Genomic DNA, 9,786 nt, shown 5'->3' on the forward strand with positions numbered 1-9,786 from the left:
TGGAGCTGGTTTGTCTTGAAGAATAGCTGGCGTTGGATCATACGTACTTAGCAAGGCTGGCTAGGTTACATTTTTTTTTTTTTTTTTTTTTTTTTGCACAAAGGAGGGGTCTAGAAGACCCCAGAGTATTTCATTCCAAACGTGGCAGGTACAAATTACAATGAGGCCCTTTTACATCACTCGTACTGAGAAACCCAGAATTTGAAGGAAGGACCTCAAAATATGCAAATACCACCCTAGAACTAAAGATATAAAAGCAATCGAGTCCTCGGGTAGCCTCCGCCACCGGACGCCGGCGTCCTCAAGATATCTCCGTCGAGGAACAGGCGCAAGTGCCCGAACACCCGATTCCGGCGTCGTCCATCGCCGCCGTACACCCGGAGACCACCGGGGACGAACCACTTGGTGGTGACAAGGCGCCGAGCTCCAGCGAGCGAGAACGAGGAAGAGCCTCCATCCCGGAGGTTGTTGAAGATTGGCCGCCGCACCGGCCAAGGATAGCCGAGGCATAGATGCCCCTAGCTTGGATGCGCACGACGATGACGATCCGCCGCCACCGAAACAGAACCGCCCGAAGAAGAACGAAGCCTCCCTCTTCCACCTCCCCTCGCCACCACGGCGAGACGCAGGCCGAGAAGAGCCGCAGCCTTCCTCCTCCCGGACCATCCCCGTAAAGAACACCATCGGCCTTATTAAAGGAGACGATGCTCCTCTTCCCCACGAGCAGCTCCGGCCACTGGAGCAACCACACGGCGAAGAGGGAGCCTACCTGGTGCCAGATCTGGCCGAACAGATCGAGCACCTCGCTCCAAGCAACTGGCATCACGCCAAGATCCACTAGGGTAAACCAGTAAAACTAGAAGAGGAGAGGACCTAGACTAAACCTAGACTACGCCGGCGCACCACCTCCACCGTCTCCGGCCGGCTAATCCGGCGGAGAGGCTTCGGATCGGCCCGGAGAAGAGAAGGGCTCGACCAGTTACTGTAGAGGGCTGAGAGCAGATGGGGGGGGGAAATGAGCCTAGAGAAAGTTAGTTCAACCATGGCTAGGTTACATCAGATTCCTCTATGAAATCAATCCCTTCGTACCCTTGCATACTTTTATTCTCATAATAACTAATCTTCTGGGTCCATATAGCATGGCATGATGCACCCGGCTTCCCTTAGCATTCTTGATTTAGACGATAACTACTGAGAGCTTTGTTCATTTGTGGGCTAGGATAGGTGATCATCACTCCTCTTCTGTTTTTGTTCTTCCATAAAAATCAATCCCTTCGTACCCTTGCATACTTTTATTCTCATAATAACTAATCTTCTGGGTCCATATAGCATGGCATGATGCACCCGGCTTCCCTTAGCATTCTTGATTTAGACGATAACTACTGAGAGCTTTGTTCATTTGTGGGCTAGGATAGGTGATCATCACTCCTCTTCTGTTTTTGTTCTTCCATAAAACACTAAAAGCTAATCCGTCTTCTCCATTATTCTTGTTGTGATTTTTTTCGAGGACGGAGGGAGTAGTATCTTCCACATGAAGCTGCTCAAAATTGACCTCAATGTCCATCGCTAGAACAAAAGGGAAAGGTAAATGAGAGCATCTTGGACACAGTCACACATCACAACAGGCAGCAAATCAGTGGCCCATACAGGTTGATTCTGTGATGATTCTGAACCTATGTAAATAGACCGAACTTTTGATCACGTTCGTCGCCGTGTGTTGGGGGTTGCTTGAGTGCACACAGTGCTACACCCGTTTGTAGTGGGGGCTTCAGTTAGTTGTGCCACTTGCTTGGTTGGAGCCACGATCACAGTGCTTAGAATGGAAGTGTACATGCATAGACTTCCAGTCGGTTAGTGCGAGTGGCATGCAAAAGGTTGTTGCCTAATGATCACCGACTGTTATGGCGTTGGAAGCATCGTATGTGCCTCAACTGTTTCAAAGGAAAACAAAGAACTACTATTTGCTTGAATCCAGCGATGGCCCGGCTCAACCACTTGGATGGGTCCTATTATTCAGGTGTCAATGAGTTAAGGTAGAGGCCGACACGTTATTATTTTTTTATCGTGGACGCACGCTCAACTCAACTCGCAGATCTTTGTTTTCTGTCCCGCATGTCCTAAATATTCACCCTGACAAAAAATCCATGTACCGCTGGACAGGTTTGGTGGGTTCGTTTGGTGATCTACAGTTACACCGACTGACCCCAGCACAGCAACAGCCACTGCCAAGGATTGAGGTTTACCGACCGGCCGGATCCTGGTCATAAGTACCACTCGTCACCATTCCCTCATTTACTTTACTGGCTGGCTACAGCAGGCGTCCACGGTGAAAGCTTTAACTTTCACAGCGTTGCGATGTGATAACTCGGTTAACTCCTCGTCTTTTCTTCGTTGACAAGGAAAATACTCCATCCGTCTTGTAAAAAGATGTCTCAATTTTATCAAAATTTAGATATATCGAGACTTATTTTAGTATATAGATACATCTAAATTTGTTCAAAGTTGAGACATTGACGAAAGGAGTAGATTAATATTGAAGATATACCAATTACATTCAGCCCTCTCTACTAATGAAATGCCAATGTTTTTAGAAAAAAAGTCTCGCCATATGAACAATTCCTTGCAGCTACAATGCAGATCATCGCCAAAGACAACACACCATCACCACGAAGAAAGTTCGGGTCCTCAAAACAATGTCTTCAACAAAACCATTATCAGATGCAACCTATTAAGGTTAGACATTGGGTTCCACTCTAAAAGATAAGATTCCGTACTCCTCCAGTGTTGCCAACTCCACATGCCGACGCCATTGCTACAGGTCATGAATCATCAGACAAAGTATTCATCGCCTCAAAAACTTGGCCCGCCATTACCAGTCCTCCAATCTCAGTCGTCATGACATTCTCTATCATTGTAAACGCCATGGAAATCAAAACATCGACATGTTCGATGATGTTACCAGACAACGGAACTTCGCGCCACGTCCTCCTGAAGACGCACGGGTTGATAAAAAGGGTGTGCACTACCAGATTCTATTTGATCGAGTAATTTAGGGCCGTAATGTGCCCAAAAGATTTCCAGCAGAGCCTTCCAAAACTTGTCAAGGACCAGATCAAGGAGAACGGCAACAAGGAGGTCACCGTACTTGCGCGAGAAGAACCCTAGGACAACCTCCTTATTCAAAACCAGCAGTCCCCACGCCACCGGTCAGATCAACGGAGGAGAAGACAACCCCGACACCCAGATCGGACCCTACGGCCTAGATCGAACCCGCCACCAACCGCTCATGCGTGATGGAGGCCGTTGTCGCTTGTCCATACAGTGGAGGCATCCAGCCGCTGCCAGCCCTCTGGCCGCCACATCACCGACGCCTCCATGGAGCAGCTTCGCACCAAAGCCTTCTTCTCGCACCGTTGCAGCAATCCTCCGTCGAGCTCCACCGTACCTCCCCACCATGTGTCGAGAGACTCACCTTCGAACCCTTGCGTCGCCCCCTATAACGCGAATCCCCTGAGCATGGGGCGCCTGTCAGGCACACAGACCAGAGGCCACCACTGCCTTGTAAGTAGCTGATGATGTAAACTAGGGTACCCAACATAAGAGCATCTCCACTCGTCTCCCCGAACAGGCCCCCGGCGTGCCATTTTTTCATTCGGACAGCGAAAAATGTCCCAACCGCGCCCACGGTTCCTCGTTTTTCGCCGGATTTGGGCTTTCATCCATCCGGCGAGTCCACGCCAACCCCGGCCTACCGGGGAGTGCTCGGGGACTCCGGACGAAGCGAAAGCGCGCGAAACGCCGAGATATCTCTCCTGCGCTTTCGCTTCGTCTTCGTCGCAGAGGTGGACCCGACCGGTCAGCGACACACGCCATGCCACTCGACCAGGCCTGCGCCTGGTCGAGGGAGCAGTGGGAGAAGGAGGAGGCGGAGCGGCAGGCGAGGCTCCTCGAGGACGTCGCTCGCTACCGCCGGCCTGCGACTCCTCCATCCGGCGCCGCCGTCCCCGTCGTCTACCTCGAAGCCTCCGATGACGACTGGTACAAGCCATCGCCGTCCCCGCCTCGCACCAGTGGCCGGTGGGGAGACGCCGGCCAAGGCAGCAGCCAGGCGGCTTCGGCGCCGCCGCAGTTCGACGACGACGGCTCCGACGACGATGGCGGCGATGACGACATGGACTACACGGTGTTCTACCGCCATTTCGGCATGTAGAGCGCCGTGTTTTAATATTTACAGTTGTATTTCCCTAGCCGAATTCGAAATATAGTCGAATTCGGCCTCTATGTATGAACTTCGCCCTCTATATAGTAAATATCATTAAATTTAGTCTAAATTCGACCGTTTTAAGCCGTAGTTTGTCAAGTTTCCGTTTTTCAAATTTAGATCGCCGTGTTCGCCTGAGAACGCGGCTGGAAAACTACTCCTCCCCACGCCAAATTTACGTCCAATCCGGACGTAAATTTCCCCGGATTTCGGCGTGGGGAGGGCAAACGAGTGGAGATGCTCTAACATCCGACGATCTCTGTCCCAAGAAGAGGCGGGATAAAGTTCCAACTGACGGTTAGACTTGGCGGCCAAATTTTTTGATTTAGGACGCATGCTTTTGTTGCCTTAAATTTAGATCACCTGAGAACAAAATACAGAACATGATGTAGAAATTTACAGCACCGGAATATGCGATATGCAGGAGCACCGTTTTAGCCTTGGAACAAACTATCGCTTGCGTACCGGAAAAGTGCACGTGCGCACTTGTCAAGGGCATCATGGCCTGTGGAATTTGGTGGGTGGCATTCACGCCAAAGCGTGTGGCCATTGCCGGTGCTTTTGCGATTTCTTGTTTTAGCTACGTGTACCAGTTCAAGTGGCATGTTTGCTCAAGACAATTACGGTACTAATTGAATTACAGTTCAAGTGGCCTGTCTGCTTGTTTGGTTAGGATGCTACACACCCACTTCACTTTTTTCGGTTTTTTTGGAGAGAAAATGGGTAAAAAACTAAAAATCCAATACAACGGCCCGACGCAAATTGATCATCCATGATCTAAATTTGTGTTTAAAATGCGTCACCATAGACACGACACGTGTTCATGTTCTGTCCTCTCGAGCTCGCTGGAGGCTGGCCGTTCAGTGGCATGCTTCACTTTCAAACATGTCTTGCTCCAAAGATGTGTCGCTCCACCGCCTGCGTCGTTTTTTTCCTTTTGCACCGCTTTGCCTCAACAGCAACGGCCAATCTAGCGGGGCGGGCGGCGGCTGATCTTCTATGCCATCACCAATAGCACGTATGACATCCTTTTGTAGCCAAGCGACCGCACGCGCCAGTGCTCACGCATCCATCGTCCATTGCCATTTCTAGCCTTGCTTACTCCCCATACTACTAGTAGTTGATAACTTCTGTCCTGCTGCCAACATGGATCGAAAATGGGTGAATTGGCATGAGGCCATCGACCTAGCCAAGTATGGCATCCTCCTGCTGCCCAACGCGGCGTCGAAGGGCTTCAACATTAGCCTGGGTGGGTTCCCATGCTGCATTTGCTCAAAGGCAAGAAATTCGGCTACGAGGTCTCCCGGAGGTGGCAGATGGAGGCGTTGTGGCTTGACCCACATTACGACTCCTGCAACGCCTACTGGCTGGCCCGCTTTCACAAGGAACGAGAGGCCACGTTGAACTATGTCAATGGCGATCACCCACCGTCGAAGAAGAACAAGGCTGAGCGGATCGTGTCTTGGTCAAGGCTTGGTCGTACGGTGAAGGAAGTCATCAAGGATGCCTGCCTAGTAGCATTCATTTAGGATGCCACGGATGCCGGCATCTTCAACCTCGACTCTGACAAAGAAGCATAGGAATTGCCGTCGACACGGCACCCGCGATAAAGCCTTCAGATCTTTCCCTTGCTTTGCGATGAATTCTACTATCTTCTTCTTGTTCAAGTTGCAATTTCAATGTACAAAAAGTATCTTATGCTGAGAAATACGCCAAGCCGTTTGGCTACCCGACTCAAACGAACTTATCAAATTGGGCGGCTATTTTTATATCTATGATCTGATCTAAATAAACTAAAATAAGTATACTTAATACCCGAAATAAGATGCCCATAGTGGCATTCGCGTTCAATCTCCACAAACCACAACTACTGTGGTCTTATTATACTACTGCATGTAGCTCTGTTCTGCTCTCGTATCATAATCAAAAGAACAATCTATGCTCAGTACTACAACTTAAATGTAGTCAGCACATGTGAGTGTGTAGCCGAGTTATCACACGGTTCCCTTTTGTCGGTCGTCCAGTCGTGATATAGAGAAATGCTGCCACAACTTAAATTAGCTGTATATGATAATCCTACTTTATGTGCCAATGACATGTGCTCCTAGCTGAAAGATAGCAAATCCGTCCGCGACCCGGATTCGCTAGACATGCATCATAGTGGATTTTTTTCCCAAATTCGAAAACATAATATGTCAAAGTTAAAATATTAAAACAATTCATGCACGTACTTATTACTTTACTACTTACTCGTGCAAAATTTTAAGGCAAAGTACAACCATATATGGCTAGAAAGAGAGAAAATGAAAATTGTATTTCTTTGAACAATACAAATCATTAGTGTTACTTGGACATTTTATCATTTTCGTGTAGGCCACTATTTTTTATTAAAAATTTGCATGAGTAAGTATCATGGTAATACGTATATGCAAACATTTACTTCAAAAAAATCAAACTTTGAAATAGCATTTTTTAAATTTTGAAAAATTAGGTTCACTTAGACCCAGGTTCCATCAGCTATTTACGTACCCATCTCTCCTTACCTTCCCAGTTCATGCACTCACAAGTGAGAGGGTACGATGAATAGGAATGGATACCGGCCATCGCTTGGGTGGATGTTCACCAACTAATTTTTTTCCGAACAATTCCACTGAAATACATAATATTTGTCGTGGATATGACCACGGCAGGTGCTACGGGGGGCAGCACTTCGTTGATGCGGGAGCAAGGGAACACAGTCATCTGCGAAACGAGGTGCACACGACGCAAGGTTTTACCCAGGTTCAGCCCCTCCGGAGAGTAAAAGGCCTACGTCCTGCTAGATCTATTACTCAGTGGAGAATTACAATGGGGGCTCAGTCGGTGGCTACGCCAAGAGCTATAAGGGGGAGATTGGATCTCAGATGATATCCCTTCTAGGATTTAGCTCGGGGGTTTATATAGGTACCCCCGATCTAGGGTTACATGAGGATAACTCCGAATCATATCAGTTGCTACTAATCCGGGATTTGCCACCCCTCTTGCAAGTAATCTCCTTCTTCAGTCGCGCAGATCTTCATCCGGTCGGCCCATCCAAGGGTTTTAGCCCCGTCGTTGTAGGGCCCAGTCACCCGGTCGCTTGGGCGACTGACAGCCTCCTTGGGCCTTCATCTCCAAGGTGAGTGGGACTGGTGACACACCCCCCTAGGGCATATCCCCATCAATATTCATAATACATGTTTCTACCTTTAGGTTATCATTAAAAAATAAGGTTTTCATGGACATATATATATCATGTAATATGTATTTGTTTCATTGCAAAATAATTGAAGTTTTGGATTTTCTTAAGTCAAACTCTCTAAGTTGACCAGATTTAATGAATAATATGTCAATATTCACAAGGTCAAATTTATATATTATAAAAAAATTATATGATGAATCTAATAAAACTAAATTGGCATTTTAGTTGTTGATATATTTTTTATATGAACTTGGTTAAACTTAGGACTAACCTAGAACTTCAATTATTTTACAACAGAGGGGGTACTTCCTAATAAGTTCGTACAAAATATTAGTATGCTTCATGCACAAAATAGAACAAAAATTGATATGGCTTCAACAATGGTAATGTATGTCCCAAAGTTGGTTTCTAAGATTGAGATGTTTGTACTTGACATTGTGAGGGTTGTAGGCTTGCAGCGCATAGATTGATAGTCAATACTAATGTTTGTTTTTCAACACACACTAACTTTGGGCCTCCTTGAATCGTAGGATTCCAAAAACAAATGAACAGGATACATTACAAAACACTATCTAGTGCAATAAGTTCTATTGTAGTAAGTTTCGTCCGGTTCCGGCCGGTGAGGGAGGAGCGATGATAACGGCGCTACTTTGGCTCGCTCCATTTTGTGGATGCAACGTGTAGCAGCCATGCACACGCGAGTATATGGAGACAAGAAAGGCGATTTCAGCGAAAAGGAGATGAGTGTAATCTAGCCAAGCAGGAGTCCAGCTAATCGTTCACTGGTTTCGGTGGTTTGCATTCCTGTGGATGCCCTTTGCGATTTTGCTTTGGCATCGATCTGGGCCAAGCATGTCTCTGTAACTACATCGAAAAAGATCGACATGAATCCAGGATTTCAATACGTGCAGATAGCAAAAGGAAATTATTAGCAGTTTGCAACACCCTGTAATCGACTACTAATTTCGTATACTACAGTTGGATCACTGATGCCAGCATTAGTGCTCTATCGTTTGGACCACCTCGCTACCCTGCCAACTTAAGAAAAACTTCTGCAAACATATTATTAAGAAGATTAACAGTTAACGGTAAGATAGCACGAGATAGTGAAAGTATAGAGATGGTAAACCTGAGGGGGGGGGGTGAATAGATTTCTACAGATTTTTATTCTTTCTTTGCAATATTAGGCTTTGCGGAATATAAAGGTGAGTTTAATGCAAACTAGGTGAAACAACCTATATGAGGATACAACTAACTCGAGCACGAAGGCTCTCACAGGCAGTTAAATCACAAGTAAGGAGTTCGGTTAGAGATAACCGATAGCACGCGGAGACGATGATGTATTCCCGTGTTCCCTTCCTTTGCAAGAAGGTACGTCACGTTTGGAGGGGTGGAGGTCCCACGAAGAATTCCCCACGCCACGAAGGCTCACCCTATTCCCCGGAGCCTATCCCACGAAGGAATAGCTCACTCACTTGTGGTAGACTTTGAGGTAGCCTCCAAACCTTCACAATCTTGCCCGGAGCAAATCCACAACCCGGATGCTTTCGGACCACTCTTGCCCACCTAGGGTTTCCAATGAACCCTAGAGAGCAAGCTTCTTGATGATTTGGCTTGGTAGAACAGTAGATCGGGTCCTCCTCTATTGATTCCCCTGAGGGATTTGAGTTTGGGTGGAGGAGGAGGGAGATCTGAGGCTTTTGGTGTTTCTAGCAATGGAGTATGAGAGAGAGAGAGCTGAAGAACAGCTTGTAGTGTAGTGCCTAACTGTTCAGAGGTAGGAGAAGGACTATTTATAGTGTTCTTCGAAATATGACCGTTGGTCACTTGCCACATCATCCTTTCTCCCGACAAACCCGATCAACCGGACCACAGACCGGATCGTTCGGTGCAGAGGCCGGTCGGACCGGATCAGGGACCGGACCAGCCGGTCCAAACCGGTCGGCAGGCCGGACCCCGACCGGGGTCACTTTGCGTCGTCCAGGAGCTCATCCGGTTGGCGCCCGGTTGGCGCCCGGTCGACCGGTCGGCATGCCGAGTCCGCCGGTCTGTAGGCCGGCTGACCGGGCAGCAGACCGGATCAGTTCGGCGCACGGTTGGCACCCGGTTGGCGCCCGGTTGACCGGTCGGCACGTCGGACTGGCCGGTTGGGAGGCCGGCCGACCGGGCGGACAACCGGATTTCTGATGTAGACCCCCTTTTGATTGTTGTTGAAGTGGGGGTCTCCTTTAGCCTTCTTGTTCCTTTGATACACCATTTATGCCTCTTTGCCTAATACCTGAGATTATCCTTATAAACGTATCAG

This window comes from Lolium rigidum, chromosome 4 (assembly GCF_022539505.1).
Source record: "Lolium rigidum isolate FL_2022 chromosome 4, APGP_CSIRO_Lrig_0.1, whole genome shotgun sequence".
NCBI classification, from domain to species: domain Eukaryota; kingdom Viridiplantae; phylum Streptophyta; class Magnoliopsida; order Poales; family Poaceae; genus Lolium; species Lolium rigidum.